The sequence below is a fragment of the Notamacropus eugenii genome, chromosome 4 (assembly GCF_028372415.1).
Source record: "Notamacropus eugenii isolate mMacEug1 chromosome 4, mMacEug1.pri_v2, whole genome shotgun sequence".
Lineage (NCBI taxonomy): Eukaryota > Metazoa > Chordata > Mammalia > Diprotodontia > Macropodidae > Notamacropus > Notamacropus eugenii.
This window is the reverse complement of record NC_092875.1, coordinates 133996791-134019826: the sequence shown is the minus strand read 5'-3', so window position 1 is coordinate 134019826 and position 23036 is coordinate 133996791. Positions and strand designations below refer to the sequence as shown.

General features: G+C 37.9%; 1 protein-coding gene and 1 pseudogene across 3 annotated transcripts in view; one reads left to right on the top strand and one right to left on the bottom strand.

Moving 5' to 3' along the window:
• Positions 1-23036, bottom strand: part of CSMD3 (CUB and Sushi multiple domains 3) — a 1632969-nt gene that overhangs the window by 1275960 nt on the left and 333973 nt on the right. The gene's annotated exons all lie outside the window — the stretch shown is intronic.
• Positions 4422-5235, top strand: LOC140498257 (large ribosomal subunit protein eL8 pseudogene; annotated as a pseudogene).

Sequence of the window (23036 nt, the reverse complement as noted above, 5' to 3'; positions counted from 1 at the left end):
TGTAAAGTGAGACCTATAATTTTATTGCTATAATAATAAGGATAAGGAAACTTCCCCTATCAATGCAGTCTGGTCCCTGCTCTATAATTTATAGACTTAAAAGCATTGTTGGGGGAAGTTGAGAAGCTAAATGACTTTCCCAGGGTTGTTCAGTGAATATGTTTCCAAGATGGGACTTGACCCTGGGTCTTTCTGACTCCAAGGCTAGCTATCCAAATACCATACAATGATGCCTACATTGATAGAAACTTGTAAAGAACAATTCCATTCAACAAAAATTTATCAAGTATCTATTATGTGTTGCTGAGTCATTTCAGGAGTGCCTGTCCTTCATGACCCCATTTGGGGTTTTTTTGGCAAAGATTGCTGGAGTGGTTTGCTATTTCCTTCTTCAGTTCACTTTATAGATGAGGAATTGAGGCACAGAGTTAAGCGACTTGCTCAGGGTCACAGAGTTAACGCATGTATGAGGTCCAATCTGAATTTAGGCTTGTGACTCTAGGATTTGTGTTCTATCTACTGTGTCACCTAGCTACTGCGGGAATGGAAAAAGAGGCAGAAGACAGTCCCTGCCCTCAAAGAGTTTAAAATATAATTGGAGGAGACCACAGGGAAACAAATATAAACAAAGCAAACTATTTACAAAGTAAATAAGAGGGAAAGCACCGGAATTGATAGGGATTAGGGAAGGTTTCCTGTAGAAAGTCCAATGTAAATTGGGATTTGAAGCCAGAGAGATGAGCGTGTGTGTATGTGTTTGTCCTTCCTTGCAGAAGAAGACCACACCATCAGAGAAATAACGACATGACTTGCACATGACTTTGTACTGAGTGAGGGATGACTGTTCAGGTCACCAGCCTCACTTCTCCTCCAGAGCCTTATGAATCCAGTGACCAGATATTCATCAGGATGACTGGAGATGACCCAGGATGAGGCAATTGGGGTTCAGTGACTTGCCTAAGGTCACACAGCTAGTAAGTGTCAAGTGTCTGAGGTGAGATTTGAACTCAGGTCCTCCTGACTCCAGCACTGGTGCTCTATCCACTGCACCACCTAGCTGCTCCATGATGTTAATAAGATAAATAAGAAAAGAAGATTTACTTTATGAAAATTCACTTTATGTACAGAAAATAATAAGTTACCATTTATATAGGGCTTAAAAGGTTTGCAAGGCACACTGTACAGGTTATCTCATTTGATGTTCATGAGAGCCCTGTAAGGTATGTACAATTATTCTCCCTACTTTATATACAAAGAAACTGTAGTTAAATGATTTGTCCAGGGTAACGCAGCTAGTAAATGTCTGAGGAAGGATTTGAACTCAGGTCTTCCTGACTCTATGCTCAGCACCCTTACCCTCTGGGCCTAAGGAGGAATGGCATTCCAGACATGGAGGAGAGCCAGAGAAAATGACCAAGAGATAAGAAATGTAGTGCCTTCTTCACAACATAGCCAGGAGGCTAGTGTCATTGGATTGAAGAGTATATGTAGGTGAGTAAGATGCAAGAAGACTAGAAAAAAAGGAGGGAGCTAGGCTAAGAAGGACTTTGAATGTCAAGCAAAGCATTTTGAATTTGCTCCTAAAGCAACAGGAAGTAAGTGGTAGTTATTAAGTAGGGGCGTGACATGACTTGGACCTGAATTTTAGGAAAGAAACAACCATGGACTCTTCAACACAACCTCAAATTCTGACTTGAGAACAACCCCTTAAATATAAATAAGATTAACTTAAGACATAATCATGTGCATATGAATATATATTCAATGAATACTTTTGAATAAATGAAATCTGTTGTGTATACATACACACATACATATATATCTGCGTCTGTGTGCGCACATGTATGAAGAGAAAGAATAATAAACTAGGTCTCCCTATCTTATCCAGGGTTCAACAGCCATCCATGGGACCAATCTACTACTGATTAGCATGGAAGCTCTGACCTCCTCTGTTTCTGACTTGGACCTGTTGCCCCTGTTTAGATGGCCTGGTGCATCCTCCTCCAACATCCCCATTCCCACAGGCTCACAATACCTTATTGCCTTTAGTTTTGTTGAATGCAACTATCAGAGGGGCTACCTGATCCTTAAACCCATGGTGGGAGCAAGTTCAAAACAGTTGGAGTCAATCTTGTGATCTTTCTGTAATTCAGCCCACCACCCCCACCTGCACCTGGAATTCGCTTTTGTGTCCAGATGTCACCATTCCCCAGGCCTCCCTAGACTTCTCTATGGACTTTTGGTTGTTATGCAGAGCTACTTAGGTGATAAATTTGTGAGACTGTACCTTCCATGAAACTCACTCCCTGTTGAACTGTATTTAAACTCTTCCCTCCTTTGCCCTTCCTCCATGCTCTGGTATTCTTGTGCTGTATGGTGTCTAGAATTGCAATTCCCTTCCTTTGATACTTTGGCAGTCTTCTTTATTTCAGGTTGACAATTCAGGTGTTGGAAGTGGAATTTGAAGATTCCTGCCCAGGCAATTGGCTGCCATTTTCAACTTGGTGGTTCAGCTTGAGTAAACGGTCTATCAAATTCTTGAACTCCCATCTCTTTTGTGTGAGTTCTTGGCTCTTTGAATGAGGATTTGGTAAAAAGCCATGGGAAATTTTGAGTCACTTCCAATAGGTTCCCCAAAGGAACCAGATAAACATTTTCTAATTATGGACCATTCTCACAGGTCCCTCTAAAGGGAGAGCTGCCAGGTATATGCTTTGGAATTATGGACCAAAAATTTGCAAGTATCTAGTCAGAGATGGGACCTGTGGACCTGAGGCCTCATTTGGCCCTCAATGTCCTCAAGTGTGGCCCTTTAACTGAATCTAAACTTCACAGAACAAATCTTATTAACAAAAGAATTTTTTTTTCTGTAAAACTTGGACTCAGTCAAACAAGGCTACACCCAAGGAGCTAGAAGGTCTCATGTGTTCTCAAGGTTAAAGGTTCTCCACCCCTGACTGGATAATTGACAGACCCTGATCAAGTCTGATACCCATCACTTCTGCCCACAGTGAGATTCTTTTTGATTCCTCCATATGAGACAAAATCAAATAAAAAAAAGATATTGGGGCCCACTGTCTTACAGATGTCATCTATTTGGAGGTTTTTTAGTCCTTTTTTTTGTGTCTCAGAATCTGTGTAAATGCAACTGTGAGCAGGGAGCTTAGAAGGAAAACATTTTACCAGCAAATCGAATTCTTTGTGTCTTGTGATTTACTTTATTAGTTCTTTAAGCCTTCAGAAGAAGTTTCTTTCTCTTTATTTCAGAAATCTGAGTGAAAAAAAGACTGAAGCTCACCTTTTAAATGTTATCTCTTAGTTCATGAAATGGAGAAAAGTTTGTTTACATCAGAAAACAACCAAAAAATAAATAGGATTTGATTAGACAATCTAATTGAATATGTAGGAATTTTACTAATGAAAGTGAAGACAATTTATGTCAATTTGGAAATGGTGCGTGTTTTAAACTTCCAAATTTTGCTGTAAATTGTATGATAATTCTATTCATTTTTATAATAGATTATGTATTCAAATTTTTGAGAACTGTTTTGCTTTGTCCACAAAGAGGGAAACATTTAAATAAGCAACTTGAAATTTACATGAAATTTATTTGGATAATTACTTTATACTAGAACTTAATTGTTATTTGAATTAACCAAATTTTTGTGAGCTGTTAAAATTTTTATAATTGCTGAGAACATCTTGAAGGACTTTTGGTGCTTACCAGTGAAATCACAACTCTTTAATAAGTCATTGGTTTTGCTTAGCAATAATGTATAGTAAATTTTTATGGAGGAATTCCATCAAATAAAGATTAGAGAATAATAGTGTGTAATATTTTGGAATATGAAAGAAAGAAGAAAGGCATAGGTTTGCAGAACATAGGAGAGATGTATAAACAGAAAAAAAAAAGATTTGAGTATGTTGAAAGAAAGGTTTGAGGAAAGTTTTGGTTTTGTTTAAGTGGGAAGGTTATATGAAACTTTATGTATTATTTTACTGGTTCTCAAGGGTTGTGATGCTCTCTGGCCCTGAAAAATGTATAAATACTCTGAGGTAAAGTTTTACTTCGGGGATTACACATTGTAAGTGTTTGTTTGGCCAGAGGAGACTCTGGGGAGACACTAAGGAGCTACCTGGCTTTGGAAACCTAGATGTTGGTGCTTCTGTCTCTAGTAACTATGTCTGCATGGTCAGACAGCTGCATCTGTCTGTTGATCTATGATGTATGTATTGCTTATGGTCAGACAGCTAGAAGCCCTGTCTGTTGATATTTATTTCTCTGTTTATATTTTCTCTAAAGTTCAGGGTGCTTACTTTCCCCCTGAACTAAGTGAATGATATATGTGCTTTATTAAAGTGATTGTTGACCCCTCAGAAGTTGCTTTCCTTTTAGAAAAGCAGATCTAAGGTTCTTTCTCGTTCAGCTGGCCAAGATGTCAAAAGGGAAGAAGGCCAAGGGGAAGAAGGTGGCTCCTGCCCCTGCTGTTGTAAAGAAGCAGGAGGCCAAGAAAGTGGTCAATCCTTTGTTTGAGAAGTGACTCAAGAACTTTGGCATTGGTCCGGACATCCAGACCAAAAGGGACCTTACTCGATTTGTCAAATGGCCTTGGTACATCAGACTGCAGCATCAAAGTTCTATCCTTCATAAGCATTTGAAAGTCCCACAGGCAATTAAACAATTCACTGAAGCTTTGGATCATCAGACAGTTACTCGACTGCTTAAACTGGCTCACAAGTATGGACCAGAGACAAAGCAAGATAAGAAACAAAGGCTTCTGGCTCTGGCTGAACAAAAGACTGCAGGCAAAGAAGACGTCCCCACTAAGAGACCACCAGTCCTCAGACCAGGTGTTAGCACTGTTACTACCCTGGTAGAAAACAAGAAAGCACAGTTGGTCGTGATTGCAAATGACATGGACCCCATTGAGCTAGTGGTCTTCCTACCTGACTTGTGCCAGAAAATGGGGGTTCCTTACTGTATTATCAAAGGTAAAGCCAGACTGGGTCACTTAGTTCACAGAAAGACCTGCAAAATCATTGCCTTCACACAGGTTAACCCTGAAGATAAGGGAGCTCTGGCTAAGCTGGTAGAAAACATCAAAACCAATCACAATGACATATGATGAGATCTGTCGTCACTGGGGTGGCAACGTTCTGGGTCCAAAATCATTGGCTTTTGTTGTCAAGCTAGAAAAGGCAAAAGCTAAGGAACTCATAACCAAATTGGGTTAAATGTATATCTGACTTTTTCCCTACATAAAAATAAAAATTTAAACAGGAAAAAAAAAGAAAGGCAGATCTAAGAACCTGTGATAGCAAGCCCTCCTGTATATGTTGGGGTCTTTGCTTTTACAAAAGTAAATACAGAAAAATTATAGAAAGCTGTGAGCAAACTGAAAGCAATGGATTTTTTCTGAAATTTTAAAAGTAGCCATTTGTAATTTTAAAACCTAGGTTTGCACTAAATTAAGCTGTGCTTTAAATGGTATGATTGGGGTAGATTAAAACCTTATATCAAACTTCCACTTAAAAAATCTTTGGCAGCTGATTAGCTGGAAATGGTGGGTCCCATAATCCAAAATGCTATGAATAAATGGCCCTTATGAAACATGTAATACTAAATAATTGAAATTATAACTTGAAATTCTGTGTGATAGCATTTAGGAAATAGATTCAGGTTTAATTGGATTTATTCTGATCTCATTTTAAGTGAAATATATTTCTCCTAATAAGATGACTTTTATTAAGTCAGAATTTATTGTACTATTTGGAATTAAGACAATGTGCTGAAAACTGCATGGATCTGGAAATCTGTTAATTGTGTGATCTTAAAACAAGTTATCTCACTTTACCAATCCGTAATGTGGATAAACATAATATCTCACACTGATTTGATTATTCATTGTATTAGGACTATTGGTAAAATAGTAAATTCTTTTCAAAATTTACAGTATTCTTTTGTTATAGTTTACATTGTTTTTAAAAATAAAGTTAAATATGTAAACCTGTTCACTTAGAAATACAATAGGTATGTATGCTTTTACTGTAAATTTGGTATAATAGGAATCTCTTTAAGATGTCATCACCAGTATAATGAAAGTTTTAAGATCTTATCAACTCTGATAACAGTTTGAAGTAATTAGGTTTTTTAAAACTAGTGCTGAGTGCTGAACTCTGGCAGCAAATTCATGTTTGAAGTGAGTGTGATGTTTAGATTAAAGAACAGTAATTTAATTTTAATTGAGAACTAGAAATCACAAAAGGCAAAGATTCAATTTATATCCCTACGCATTATACCACATTGTCCTAAGACTTTTCTGAAGCTCTAACTTCTTAGTCTGCTACATATAAGGTTTAGATAAACATTTAGTAGTGGTGCCCATCCACCTTTCAGGATGGTTTTGTAAGAAGCTCATGTTCATGGAGTGCTTAACCTTACCCTTCTTATATAGCAAGCATTACATAAAAAATGGTGGCTATTGTGATTTTCAGTGCTCCATTCTTTTTTAGTAATTATTACTATATAATTATTACACAATATCTTAGGTATTTTCTTATATCAAAGTATTTCCTTATATCAAGTAAATTAAAATTAACTCTATATTCTGTGAAAACTCTTAATGACTTGCCAACATCAGACCACACTGAGAGTTTTTGCCTGGGCCAAAAATCCCAGTCCTATAATGCTGAGTCCAGCACACTTTGAGCTGACCTAATGATAACAGGTATGAATTCGAAATGGTGAAGCTGTATATGTATTTTCTAGAACTGTTAGTGTAAAATTAAGTACATGCTTTTATTGTGAAAGTTGGTAACACTATGTAGCTAGAATAAATTACTTCTCTTGTAATTTCAAAACTGCTAGGTTATAAACTGAGTTGTTACAGGGTTGTCTAAAAGTTGCTAACCATTTTTATTGAATGTATGTTCTTTTATTAAGATTATATTAATGATTTCAAAAACTTTTTCATTCTTTTATCTGATAAGATCTTTGAGACTTGCTATTATTTGCCACAGTTATAAGTTTGTTTTGGCTCTGCTGGTTAGAGGGTACAAATTCTACAATGCTTAAACCTGAGAGCTAGAGTTTCAGAGGTAGAAGAGCTAGCTTTGCACCTCGCTAGAATGGAAAAAATTTATAAATAAGCTTATGTTAAGGAAGCAAGTTTAGCCTAAATCTGTTTAGCTGTATTAAAGATAGAGTAAATTATTTTCTATGTAAGGTAATTTGGAAATACATCTAACTAAATAATTATCACCTTGTTCTGTGAAATTTGATAAACTGCTCTATCTATACTGTTCTCTTCTAATCTGGATGTTACTAGCTTAAAGAATATGTGTATTGTTTCACTTAGAAAACTGAATCCCCTACCCCATTGCAAACACTCTTTATGAGAAGGGAGCAATAATTGGGAGTTTATTTATAATATAGGATATTTTTTGTGAATTATGAAGTTACATCTGGAATAATCTGTACTGATTTTACATTTTTAGCCAATTTAGTCTTAACAGACTACAGTCTTACAAACATATTTTTGCTTTAATGGCCCAGTAAATTATCAGATATTCACCATCTATATGAAGTACAATATATAATTACTTTATTAAGTTTTAATAACTGCCTTTTTACATCAGACTGAATTTTAATCTGGTATTTGAGAAAAGGGAATATTAGAGGAAAAGATTGTTACATACAATATTTTGCATTGTTTTTTAAAGAAGTTCTGATAACATTTTATTGGCCAACTAGTTTATTTCAACAACTTGAGAGTGCTGATAAAAATTGTATCCAACCCTACTGTAATCACTGAGACTTTGCTATCTGAAGTGAAACTTTTTGAGACTGAATTTTCTTTTTCAGCTTCATTTTCAGGTTTGTTGTGTCACTTCAGCTAATGTTTCAGGCTTCAGGGAAAATGCCAGCTACTCCATGGGAGCACTATGACCTACAGATCTGTAACTTGTGGTCATTGAATATCTGTCCACCAAGAAAAAGGTTGAGGGGCAGGGAAACCTTGGAAATGCTAAAATAGAACCCTCTTGACTAAGTTTCCCATATAAGAAATCTTCCCACCTGGTTAATTCTGAGCCTGGCTATGGTACCCTGAAAATGAGATGGAGTTGGCTGCTTATATTATTCTTATCTGAAATCATATGGAACTAAGAATATCATGCTGAATTATTCTGTGTCCTCGGGTTTAGGCCTTGAGGACCAGTTTTGATACTGTTATACTCATGTCCCTGCTTCTTCCTCTCCTAGCAGATCTCTATAACCAAGGTAAGTTTAAGTGGAATTTTTTTAACCTAATGAAACTCATTGCTGCAATGCCTCAGCATAAAATGCAAGTATATAAGAACTTTCCATTTTCAGTGTGAGATTATAGTCATGTACATGCTCTATACAAACTAAGTAAATTGGTATTTGGTCTTGCCATCTGCCTATTTATAGTTATACATTTGTGTATAAGACTAAGGTGCTTAAATTTTTCAAAATGTTATAGCAATAATTAAATAATCCACCCTTGGTGTATTGGTGATCTTTTCAGCTGGCTCCCTGTGGGCCTGGATCACTCCTTAGATGAGTATTTCAGGCCCTCCTGGACACCCTCCTTGTTATCATTTTTCTGTTTCCCCTTGGTTTGCTTCTTCAGTGAAATTTGGGACTAAGGTAACTAACATTACCATGGTCCAGCAACGCATCAAATTATGATGCCTTGCATGGTCAGCCATAGAATTCATTTTGACCAAAAGTGGGGAATGTTGAATGCAGCCATAAGAGGAACTACCTGACCTTGACTCTATGGGAGCAGGTTCATCCAGTTGAAGCTGATCTTTCAGTATCTCTGGATGCCCTTGATGTACCTGGAACTGCTGTTGTGATCAGACAATCACCACTTCTCAAACCTCCCCAGCCTTCTCTACAGACTCAGTTGTTATGCAAAACAACTTATATAACAAATTCATGAGGCTGTGCCTTCTAGGTTGCTTCCTCCCTGAAGTGTATTGAAACCCCGCCTCCTTGTCCCTCTTGATCACTCCAGTACTCTTATGCTATACAGTGTCCCGAATTGTAACTCCCTTTTCTCTAGTAAAGATCCCTATTATTGGTACTTTAGCAGTCCTCCTTATTTCAGGTTGACAGTCATACTGTATTTCAGAGCTTCCAAACTCAAGAGATCCACCCATCTCAGCCTTCCCATTAGCAGGAATTATGGGTGGATGGCACCACATTCAGAAAATCTTTGGAATTTAAATTATTTTTACTTTTGAAATTTGAGCCTATATTATCCCAGCTCTACTTACAGCACTCTGTCTACTACCTCACGTTTTTTGTTCTTATGTATATTATTATCATTTATTGGTCAAATTTTTGATAGTATTATCCTGTTCAAGAATGTCGTTAGACAGATGTGGAATTTTAATTAATCTGTGATTTCACTGGTACAGATCATGTTTGTGTACTGCAATAGATGAGTACTGACTCTGATTTTAGAGCATTTGGGTTCAAATCCTGTCTCTCACTTTTACTACTTGTGTGACCTTGGATAAGTCACTTTAATTCTATGGCTCTCAGGTTACTCATCTTCAAAATGAAGGGAAAGAGCTAGATGTCTTCTGATATCCCTTTGAGTTCCAAATATATTATCTTATAATCTCTGAGGTAAGGAGAAAACACTACCAATGCTGACTGGTTTCTTTAAGGAATCTTGAGACTAAGGTAGCTAACTCTATCATGATCCAGCTTCACACCAAATCACTGATGCCTCCCTTGATCAGCTATGGAATTTGTCTTGACCGAAAGGAGAGCAACCTAGAACCTGATGTGTAATTTATAGTTTTAACAAACTGCGTGGGGTATTGAGAGATTAGGTGACTTTGTCAGGTTAACACAGTAAAGTATGTGTTAATGGTAGGACTTGAACTCAGTTTTTCCTGATTCTGAGGTCAGTACTCTATCCACTATGACCTGCTGCATCTCATCACACACACACACACACACACACACACACACACACACACACACACTCATGAAATAAACATATGTAAGCCCACACAAATGTACCTGAGCTCTCTTCCATACAGAACATTTGTAAAGGGCATCCTTACATTTGAGGCTACAATGCTATAAGAGTCTTGCTATGCAGGAACTTAAGCTTAAAAAATACTCTAAACTGCTCCACAGTTATACAACTGGTTGGATCAGGGAAATGTTATTTTTCTCTTTCTATAACTATGTGACATCATAGGAAATAGGGTTTTATTATGAATTTAGTTTTGTTTCGACTCATGTGCAGTCATTCCCCAACAGTGGTCAAGGTAACTAGCAAAACTTTCAGTGTGTATCCTGACCTATGGAGCACTGTTACAGCAGGCTTGGTTTCAATGTTAGAAGATTGGCTTTAAATGAAGAACTAGTTATTGGGCAATGAATTAATAGTTGACTTAGAATAAATTACAAGCTAAAAAAAAAGAACTGCTCTCTGCTAAAAATAGCTTTTGATGTGGACGCTTTTGAAATGTTTTAAAGATCCATGGATAAGTCTATATTGAATAAATTTAATTTCATAACTTTACATATTACTTGTAATCTAATATGTTGTTTGAAAATACAAATGCTACGATTCTCTATTTCCTCCCCTAGGTTTCAAATGTGTTGAAATCATTTGATGTTTGTCAAGTTAAATTTGTATCTAGAGTGCATCGCCATCCATAGGCTATATCTGCAATAGTCAAACATCTGGATTTCTATCTGGTAATATTTCCAAGGCATCTCTAAATTCAAAGAAGAGAACAGCAGGAAATAAACATAATTAATTGTCTTAGTAGCTAAAAATTAAGATAATCAAAACAGATTTTCTAAGTAAGAAAAGAAACAGAGGGGCTTGAAAACAATAATATATTTAGTTCTGAAAAGAAAATAAAACTAAAGTTGGTTAGAGGGTCTATTTCTATTCAATATGCTCAATTCAGTGGGTTATACTTTTACACTATTTTTTAGTATTCTCCTAGTTATCCAGAGAATATTTAATACTTTCTGTTCTGTATCTTGGTAAGTTCCCTTCCACTCCCCTCTCTTCTGCCTGTCTTCTCCAACCCCAAAGTCTCCAACCTTCCCATCCTTAAATGCAGGATTTAAATTTTCAAGTCTTATTTCAGGAAGTGATTTCTCGTATTTGGTTTCAGTATCTAATTAAAAAACTAAAGTAATGCTTTGTTTCATGTCCCTTCGAAATGCATATATTTCTGACTATATTTGCCTATTTAAAGCAATTTTCTACAACAGACTTTTTGATCTGTTACACTGTTGGTTACATAATTTAGACAGATGAATAAAACTACATCCTTGGCCAGAATGGTATACTAACATGAAAGAGACAGCCCTCAGAGCATGTAATAGTGTGTTGGCAAGGACCATCTCCAAATGAATGCCCCTTAAATTAAATTCCATTTACTTTTCATTGGCAGTAAAAATTAAAACACAGGGAGAAAGTAGGGTCATAATAGCATTTAAATGTATAATGCTCTCTATATAGAAAAGCATGCAAGGATAAATGCATATGCATTCTTACCCATGCAATTCAAAAGACAACTCCACAGATGGTGTTTATGAGTCTAGCTGAAAAGGCAGATGTTTGACCTCCAGTCCTTTTTCCCACACATATGGTCTGTACTCTGGTTAGTTTCCCTATCTGCTTGATCTTGGTAGATCCTATCACTGTCTCATAGTTCTGCCTCTCAGGCTATACAACTGTTCAACAATTAACTACCTCAGACCTGCTTGCGGGGAAGGGAAAATCTCTTGTCATTTCTCAGCAATTAATACCTAGGACCATTTTGTTAAGTTTATTATGCTTCATCCTTGAGCTATAAAATTTATACTATATTATCTATAATTGACCCACCCAAGTTCATCATGCAGCAGTTTAAAGGTCCCAAGCACAACTATCAACAAACATTTATTAGGTATTCAAGATACAACTCAGAGAAGCAGCATAAAATAGTGGATAAAGAGTCAACTGCAAAGTAAGAAACATCTGGGTTCAGTTTTTACCTCTGCCATATATTAGCTTTATGATCCCACACAAATCCCTTAACTTCTTAGTCTCAGGGAACTTTCTAATCTATAAGTTGTACAGTGATTATTAATCTGCATTAGTAGGAGTTTCCTCAGCAGCAGCATCATATACCAATGAAATCCCAGACTTGTTGAAAAGCAAAAACTAAAATATAAATATGACCCAAATCATCACAGGTAATATACTGAACCTAATCACTGGGCAGAAGAGGGCAGATTTGACTGTACTGAATAGATGAAACTGGAGAAAGGCTTTAAGTAAGAGTCCAGCAAGGATTATGTCTCTTATCAGACAAACGAAGTATAAAGAAAGGCTCAACATAGGAGAATTAGCCATCGTTGTTATTTGGGGGTATATAAAAATTCATGAAACTGGTGAAAAGGTGCCTTGACGGAAGGATTGCCCACAGAGAAAAAAAAATTACATATCCTTAAAACAGTTAAGGATATACAATTCAATATCAGATAAATGGATTTTAAGGTAGGAAAAAGTGAAACTGATACCATTCTCTTATACTTCTTTCCACTCTTTCCTATGACTTCATCAATTTAGGGATTATTTCCAGTGGTGCAATTATAATTCCTCTATGTCTAAGCAGACTTTCTTCATCAGAATTCTAGAGGAATAAACAAAAGCAAAAACACCTACTGGTCACCTGACTGGTGGACCTACCTTCTGCCTTCACTGTGTGCTACTATATACCAATTGTAATTGCTCTTTTCCCAATGAACTCCTTTTCTCATCCCATCAGCATCCTACCTCTGTGATAGCTTTCCTCAAACCTAGGTATAAACATGTAATAGCATAAGAAGAGGGAAAGGAAAATAAAGAGGGAGCAAGGTAGAAAAGATGGTCAAAAAGATGGTACCACAGCAGAAGTAATGGAATAATTACTATCCCAAAGGAAAATTAAATGCTCCCTTAAAGGACAATAATGGAATTCAACCTTATTCTTATTTTACATGAAGTTGCAGAAAGTGAATTTTAACATCAGAGAGCTATCTCCATTTCAGGATTCTGATGTGATCTGCTCTTTCCATTTGATATCAGGCAAACCATGTAGATGGTGGGGAAAATATGGCATTGAAATTAATAGGACATATGTTTGTTTTAGGAATATTCCTATCTTGATAAGGCTAGAAATATAGAGACTATCAATCTTAGGTCTAAGTGTAATACTATTCGGCACAAAAGCTTTAACCTGCTCTATTTTTCTCAATGTAGGTCAATTCATACTTCTTCAGGCATATCCCCCACTCCATCCTTGGGGGCTCAATAGAGTGGTGCTGGACTTGGAATAGATACTTGATTAGCTTTAGTACTACTGTAGCTCAGAACAGAGTTGGCACAGTGCATTGAATGTGGGTTCTGAAGACAGGAAGAGTCATCTTCCTGAGTTCAAATTTGGTCTCAAAGACATATGAGTTCTGTGACCCAGGGCACATCACTTAATCCCATTTGCCTCAGTTTCCTTATCTGTAAAATGAGCTGGAGAAGGAAATGACAAATCACTAATATTTTTGCCAAAAAAAATCTCCAAATGTGGTCACCATGAGTTGGACATAATTGAAATGACTGAACAGTAACATCAAAAGCTCAGAACCCTCGAGCTGAAATGATCCACTAACCTCAGCCTTCCAAGCAGCAGGGTCTAGAGGCATACATTGTCATGCCTAACTGCATTGTTCTGCATCATTTTTCTACTTAATATGGAGCTTTATGCTAAACTCTACATTTCAGTTTTCCAAAGGTGAATGAAAAGAATACTCTCAATTCCACAAAAACATTTAATTATATAATAGTTAATTATGTGCATCCATTTCTCTAGAAATTTGATAAACTTTTGCTATTCATTGAGAAGTAGTAAAATTTGCCAGAGCAATGCTGAAGAATCAGTTTAAATGGTGTCTTTCAAGGCCTGCGACACTTTCTGACTACCTCATGTGTTCAGTAAAAATTATTCAAATGACTAATGATTATCCACCTATGTTCAAAGACCTTGGCAATATATATACATATATATGTGTATGTGTGTGTGTGTGTATATATATATATATATATATATAATGAAGAGGGCTAGAATAGATGATTTCTAAGGTTCTCTGCAGATCTAACTTTTTATGATACAAAAATTATATCAGGAGGTTAAAGATAAAACTGCTCATATCTCTGTCCATAATGCCAATTTAATTACAGAATCAAGTGATTAGGTGGTGTGCTGTAGCTGGAATCAGCCTAGACCTGAGGACACAAAACCAGGATATAAATCCCTCTTCTGCTATGCATTACCTCCGTTGGCAAACAGGAAATATTATCAGCACTTTGCATAGTGCCTGGAAAGTAGCAAACACTTAAAAAATGCTTCATTCCTTCATCCATTCTGAGCCTCAGGTTTGTTTCTTAGATACAAAATGAAGATAATCAAAACCTGTTTTGTGTACTGATGGTGTTGTAACACCATCCCTCCTCCTCCCAGATCCCAGCTTTAGTTGCATTTTAAATCCTTTTTTCTTCCCTTTTGATGATGCCTTAACCGACAAGAACAACTAATAGTTGGAATTTTAGGTAATCATATGGAAATATATATGTGTGTAAATGAGACTTTAGTTCCCCTGTGAGTATAATCACTATACATAATGGAGACTTTCAAACTTCAAAAGTACACAAGCTTCAGGAGAAATCAGGGACATCCTAGTAATTTGCATTCCTGTAGGCCCATGTAAATCTTTTCCAAAATTAGACTACAGACTGAAACCCCCTAGAGACAAATTTAATTTTTTATCCCCAAGTAGAAGAAAGTTTTTCTAGGAAGGTCCAAGGGAACTGTGGTTTATTTTGGTCCCTAAAGAAGCATATTTGATTATATCAGTTCTTTCCCTCTTATAAAATGTGCCTAGATCTATCCCTGGGAATTAATGTACCAGGACAGGACTAGACTCCTTCCCTACCACAAATTCTAAGCAATGAAAAAACCTTCACTAGTTTCAGAATTTATGCTAGAGGGTTAGTGAATCTTTCAATAAGCATTTATTAAGTATCTATTATGTGCCAGGCACTGTGCTTAAAAACTGGGGATTCAAAAAAAAAAGAAAAAAGCCCCCACCCTCAAGGAGCTTACAATCTAATGAGGGAGCTAACAAACAAACAAACATATACAAACAAGCTAGATAAAAGATAACCGGGAAATAATTAACAGAATACAGCACTATAATTAAATGAGATCGGGAAAGGCTTCCTGTGGAAGGTAGGATTTTAGCAGGGACTAGAAGAAAGCCAGGGTAGCCAACAGGCAGAGAAGAGGAGATAAAAATGATCCAGGCTTTGGAGACAACTAGAGAAGATGCCTGAAGGCCAGAGATAAGCAAAATGAGAGTGTAGCTAGACCAAAGAGTACCTGGGGTGGGGCAGGGGTTGGAGTACAAACTGTAAGGAGGCTAGAAAGGTGGTGCTGGTGGTGGGTGCTGGATTACAAAGACTTGGAATTCCAAAAGATTTTATGCAGATAGACCTTGCTAAGTGAATAAACAGTCCATAAGAGAAGAATTACAAACTATTTCCATATGAAAGAATGTTCTAAATCACAAATAATAATAGAAATGCAAACCAAAGCAACCCTGAAGTTGAACCTCCAACCAAGAAAACTGGTAAAGATGAAGAAAAATGGGAATAGTTAATGTTGAAGAGATTATGGAAATCAGGCATATTAACATTTTATTGGTGGATTTAAATTGTTGAGATTAAAACTGGATTCTAGGTATAATTCTGTAAGTAACAAAACTTCATTCATTCACTAATATCTATAATTGAAATTAAGACCTGATCTCTTCTTTCCAGTTATTCTGAATAAGTGAGATTTTAAAATATGCATGGTGAAATATGGGCATTGACCTAAATATAACAGTTATTTGTTATGCACGTCATTCGATAGTAAAATCCAACTGCTTAAAAACTACACAAAATACTAGAAAATTAGTCCTGAGACTGTAAATATATATATATATATATATATATATATATACATATTATCTACAATTCTTTGCATCTCTACTATTTACATAGAGAATGGCACACAACAAGCACTTAATTTAATAAATTGTTATTGACTGATTCTGATATCAACACACTTAAATCAAGAAGCCAAATCTTTGATTAAATATACTTAAAGTGAATGTTTTCAGATATAATATTATTTGGTAGTGTGATAAGGTTATATTTTTAGAAATCCTCATTAAAAGATCAAGTAGACTAAGCACAGGTTATTAGTGTTGTTTTTTTTTGTCTTTTGTTTCAGAAGACCAGTGACATCATGGGATGATGGGGAATTGGACTTAAGTGAAGCAGAGTTGCATAAAGTCATCTGCCTCACTCTCCCTTCCTGATTCATGAATATTTAGCAGCAAGACAAAAGAGGCAAGATGTAGTAGGCAACCATGGTGTCTTCGATGTCTGACCAAGCTTTAAGGACTCTACATGCCTCCTTCTTGGCAACTGGAACAAATTGTTCTCATCCACTCATTCTTCTAGGGGATGACTTCAGATGTGTCCCTCTCCCCCTCAACTCACCAATGGATTTGAGGCTAATTGATTACCTTCAGCCTGGTTTAGTTTGTCTGCTGAGATGTTTTTAACCATTGCATGGCCACCACACATGCTACAACTTCTTGGAGCCAGGTAGACGTCAAAGATGAATGAGCTGCCCTGAAAAGGGGTCAGGAAACCCTCACACCAGAAGTGTTAGTCCTCCCTCCCCATACACTGCCTAAGCACAGGTAATGAGGGCCTGGAATTCAGGACCCTGTGTGTGGAGAAAAGATGCATATTAAAGATATTGTGTGGACAGGATTGGCAAAACCTGCCAGTGGTTTGGGGGAGGGAAGGGGAAAATGGAGAGGAAAGAGTCAAACATACTGAGAAATATCTTATCCATTGTTCTCTTTGTCTCAAACATCAGGTATTTTAGGATTACTTTTAGTATGTATTTCATGGGAGTTAATTCATGCTTTAAGTTTCTAACCAGTATCTATAAATGCAAATTTATTAAGTTATTAGGAAAATGAGAAGTAGACCTTTTCCTACCCTTAAGCCCTACTCTGATGATTTATTTGCAAGGGAATCTTGTTTTTCAAAGATGAGGTTTACTATACAAGACTAAAAAGATTCTTGTTTAATTGTTTTATTTAATTGTGTCTGACTCTTTGTTACTCCATTTGGGGTTTTCTTACCAAAGACACTGGCATGGTTTTGCCATTTCCTTCTCCAGCTCATTTTACAGATGAGGAACTGAAGTAAAAAGGGTTAAGTGACTTGCCTGAGGTCAACTAGCTAGTAAGTGTCTGAGATCAAATTTGAATTCATGAAGATAAGTCTTTTTTTTTTTTTGACTTTTTATTTATTTTTTATTTTTTATTAATTTTTAACATTTATTTTCACACAATTTTGGGTTACAAATTTTCTCCCCTTTTATCCCCTCCCCCCCCCAAACCCGAGCTTTCTAATTGCCCCTGTGACCTATCTGCTCTCTCCTCTATCCTCCCTCCCTGCCCTTGACTCCGTCTTCTCTTTTGTCCTGTAGGACCAGATAGCTTTCTTGACCCCTTAACCTGTATTTCTTGTTACCCAGTGGTAAGAACATTACATTTGGTCCTAACACTTTGAGTTCTAACCTCCTTGGCTCCCTCCCTCTCCACCCCTTCCCCTTGAAAGACAGGCAATTCAATATAGGCCTTATCTGTTTAGTTTTGCAAATGATTTCCATACTAGTTGTGTTGTATAGAACTAATTATATTTCCCTCCATCCTATCCTGTCCCCCTTTACTTCTATTTTCTTATGGTCCTTTCCCTCCCCATGAGTGTCGACCTCGGATTGCATTCTCCTCCCCATGCCCTCCCCTCCATCCTCCCCCCTACCCTGCTTGTGCCCCTGTCCCCCACTCTCCTGTATTATGAGATAGGTTTTCCTATCAAAATGAGTGTGCATTATATTCTTTCCTTTAGTGGAATGTGATGAGAGTAGACCTCATGTTTTTCTCTTGCCTCCCCTCTTTATCCCACCACTAATAAGTCTTTTGCTTGCCTCTTTTATGAGAGATAATTTGCCCCATATAACTTCTCCCTTTCTCCTCCCAATATTTCTCTCTCACTGCTTGATTTCATTTTTTTTTTAAGATATGATCCCATCCTCTTCAATTCACTCTGTGCACTCTGTCTCTATGTATGTGTGCATGTGTGCATGTGTGTGTGTGTGTACTTCCACCCAGTGCCCAGATACTGAAATGTTTCAAGAGTTATAAATATTGTCTTTCCATGTAGGAATGTAAACAGTTCAACTTTAGTAAGTCCCTTATGATTTCTCTTTGCTGTTCGCCTTTTCATGGTTCTCTTCATTCTTGTGTTAGAAAGTCAAATTTTCTTTTCAGCTCTGGTCTTTTCATCAGGAAAATTGAAAGTCTTCTATTTCATTGAAAGACCATTTTTTCTCCTGAAGTATTATACTCAGTTTTGCTGGGTAGGTGATTCTTGGCTTCAGTCCTAGTTCCTTTGACTTCTGGAATATCCTATTCCATTCCCTTCTATCCCTCAATGTAGAGGGTGCCAGATCTTGTGCTATCCTGATTGTATTTCCACAACACTTGAATTGTTTCTTTCTAGCTGCTTGCAATATTTTCTCTTTCACCTGGGAGTTCTGGAATTTGGCCACAATGTTCCTAGGAGTTTCTCTTTTTGGATCTCTTTCATGCGGTGTTCTGCGGATTCCTTGAATATTTATTTTGTCTTCTGGTTCTAGAATCTCAGGGCAGTTTTCCTTGATAATTTCATGGAAGATGATGTCTAGGCTCTTCTTTTGATCATGGTTTTCAGGTAGTCCCAGAATTTTTACATTGTCTCTCCTGATTCTATTTTCCAGGTCAGTTGTTTTTCCAATAAGATATTTCACATTATCTTCCATTTTTCAAATCTGCGCGGTATGTTCTGAGATATCTGTCTTTCTCGAAAAGTCCTTAGCGTCCATCCATACCATTCCAGTTTTGAAAGATCTATTTTCTTCAGTGAGCTTTTGAATCTCCTTTTCCATTTGGTTAATTCTGCTTTTGAAAGCATTCTTCTCCTCATTGGCCCCTTGCACCTCCCTTGCAAGCTGAGTTAGGCTAGTTCTCAAGGTGTCAATTTCTTCAAGATTTTTTTGGTTCTCCTTTAGCAGGGAGCTGATCTGCTTTTCATGCTTCTCCCTCAACCCTCTCATTTCCCTTCCCAGTCTTTCCTCCACCTCTCTAACTTGATTTTCAAAATTCCTCTTGAGCTCTTCCATGGCCCGAGCCCATTGGGTGGGCTGGGACACAGAATCCTCGATCTCTGTGTCTTTGCCTGATGGCAAGCATTGTTCCTCCTGATCAGAAAGGAAGGGAGGAAGTGTTTTTTCTCCGATAAAGTACCCTTCAATAGTTTTATTTCTTTTCCCTTTTCTTGGCATTTTCTCCAACCAGTGGCCTGACCTCTGAATGTTCTCCTCACACCCACCTCGCCTCCTGGTCTTCCCAGCCAGCGTTTGGGGACTGAGATTCAAATGCTGCTTCCCGCCTTAGGATTTTTGGTGGGGGCAGGGCTGCTTTTCAGTGTGAGAATTAAGTTCAGGTGGTCAGGGGCAGGGCTGCCTCTCAGGCATAGTTCCCTCTGGGGGTTTATGCACAGACCTTCCACAATGGATCCAGGCTCCTGTCCGTTTGGGGAGCCCCCATCCGCAGCCGCCTCTCAGCCCCCACCTCCCAGGGGGGGCCCGAGCCTTGGGGGCACCCCACTCCCCTCTCAAGCCGCCAAAGAGACTCTGTCACCCACCCCCATCAGTCACCTGTTGGTGGGGGGGCCGCTGCTGAAGATCCCGCCTCCGGAGCCCTCTCAGATCTGTGTCTCTCAGAGCCGTGGCTGCCACCTCCACCGCCGCAGGTCCGGGCTGGGCTCCGCGTCTGCAGCGCGACGGACCTTTTGCGAGAGGTTTGCAGGTCCCTCTGTGGGTGGGGGGACCCGCGTGGCCGCTGGAGATCCCGTCCCCGTAGCCCTCTCGGATCTCCTCCCCTCAGTGTCGCGGCCGTGGCAGGGCCGCACTCTGCTCCCCGTCCCGGCGCCCAGTCCGCGGCGTGAAGGACCCCCGCGAGAGGTCCGCAGGTCTCTCCAGAGCAGAAATCTCCCTCGCTCCAATACTCTGTGGTCTCTGGGTGCAGAATTCACCCTGGCTTGGTCCCCTCTAGCCGTTCTGTGGTTTGTGGGTTCGGAGCTGTGTGTATGTGCGTCTTTCTACTTCGCCATCTTGGCTCCGCCCCCAAGATAAGTCTTATTCCAAGTCCAGTGCTCTACCCATTGTACCACCTACTTGCCCCAACAAGATTTTATCAAGATGCTTCAAATATGGGCCTAATGATGAACTGTATGTTTGTCATCTAAGGAACAGCTTATCTATGTCTAGAGAAGCATAATACCTGATTTTTTTCAGGGGGATGAGTTTAAGGGGCACAACTTCTCTTGAAGAGTGTTTGAAGAAATCCTAGGAAAGTCAGTATTTCAACCTATGTTTGCCTCAGTTTCTTCATGTGTAAAATGGGGACAATATGGTCAACAGAAGGAGAAAGAGAGAGAGAGGAAAGAGAGAGAAAGGGAAGAGAGAGAGAGAGAGAGAGAGAGAGAGAGAGAGAGAGAGAGAGAGAGAGAGAGAGAGAGAGAGAGATAAATACTTATAAAATACCTACTAGGCAACATGCTAAGTACTGGAGCACTGGGACTGGGGATATGAACAAAGGCAGTTAATCCCTACCCTCAAGAAACTCACAGTCTAGTAGAGGCGAAAACACATAAAAAGATGTTGAAAAGTGTGGGAATGAGATTTTCCAGCATGTAGGCATGATGAAATCATGCCATCAACATGGCAAATGACCTGAACAGGTATGTTTCTGAGTTGATTTCATCTTGCAGAATGATATTTCGATGATGAAGCCAAGGAAAGTAGCCAGATTAGAAATGGAGCCCCCACTTTTCAAGATTGCTGTGAAGAACAAAATATTTGTTAATTGTTTAGCACAGTACCTGGCTTATAGAAGACACTATGTAAATGTTAGTTATTATTTCTAAGTCACAACATAAAACCAGTTCATGGGAATTTTGGCATTAACAAATAGATCCTTAAAGTCTGGCTCATGTAGTACGAAAATCTCCGACTCTTAGTAGTTTTGCGATCTTGAAAAAGGCATTAATTTCCCTGAGCCTCAGTTCTTTTATATATAAAAAGGGAAGGATAATACTTAATGTATCTACTTCACAATGTTATTTTGAGTATCAAATGAAATGAATAAGTGAAAGCATTTAAGTGCTTAATGTGTGCTGTGCTTATATGTATATAAAGCAATTATAAAATTTAAAATAATGTGTATTATCTATCATTATAATGACATTCCAAGTCTATGACACAGGCCTACTTATAAATTGAAGAGGTTAGATTAAATCAGTGGTTTCAAACTTGAGTTTGAAAGTAAATCTTACATAAGGATTTGTGCTGACAGTATACAGACTTAGAAAACAATACATGAACAATATCTATGTTCTACTGCATTTTCATTTATTTTGTTAAATATTTCCTTATTATATTTTAATCTGGGCCTTTGGGTCTCATTTTCACACCTCTAAATTAGATGGTTTCTAACCAACTGTCTTGTTGCAAAGACCAACTTTTGTGCCTTGGAGGGAAGGAAGGAAGGAAGGAAGGAAGGAAATTTTTATTTATTAAGTGCCCACTATTTTTGAGACCCTATGCTAAGTGCTTTGAAAATGTTATCACATTTGATCCTTACAACAAGCTTGGGAGATATGTGCAATTATGATCTCCATTTTATAGTTGTATTTTTTTTTAATTTATTTATTTAACTTTTAACATTCATTTTCACAAAATTTTGGGTTCCAAATTTTCTCTCCATTTCTACTCTCCCCCCACCCCTAAACACTGAGCCTTCTGATTGCCCCTATCACCAATCTGCCCTCTCTTCTATCATCCCTCCCTTCCCTTGTCCCCATCTTCTCATTTGTCCTGTAGGGTCAGATAACTTTCTAAACCCCTTTACCTGTATTTCTTATTTCCTAGTGGCAAGAACAATACTTGACAGTTGTTCCTAAAACTTTCCATTCCAACCTCCCTTCATCCCTCCCTCCCCACCCATTCCCTTTGGGAGGGCAAGCAATTCAATTCAGGCCATATCTGTGTAGTTTTGCAAATGACTTCCATAATAGTCATGTTGTGTAAGACTAACTATATTTCCCTCCATCCTATCCTGTCCCACATTGCTTCTATTCTCTCTTTTGATCCTGTCCCTCCCCAAGAGTGTTGACTTCAAATTGCTCCCTCCTCCCACTGCCCTCCCTTCCACCATCCCCCCCACCCTGCTTATCCCCTTCTCCCCCACTTTCCTGTATTGTAAGATAGGTTTTCATACCAAAATGAGTATGCATTTTATTCCTTTCTTTAGTTGAATGTGATGAGAGTAAACTTCATGTTTTTCTCTCACTTCCCCTCTTTTTCCCTCCACTAAAAAGTTTTTTGCTAACCTCTTTTATGAGAGATAATTTGTCCCATTCCATTTCTCCCTTTCTCCTCCCAATATATTTCTCTCTCACCCCTTAATTTCATTTTTTTAAGATACGATCCCATCCTATTCAATTCACTCTGTTCTCTGTGTGTGTCTGTGTGTCTGTGTGTGTGTATGTAATCCCACCAACTACCCAGATACTGAAAAGTTTCAAGAGTTACAAATATTGTCTTTCCATGTAGGAATATAAACAGTTCATCTTTAGTAAAGTCCCTTATGACTTCTCTTTGCTGTTTACCCTTTCATGCTTCTCTTCATTCTTGTGTTTGAAAGTCAATTTTTCTTTTCAGCTCTGGTCTTTTCATCAAGACTGTTTGAAAGTCCTCGATTTCATTTA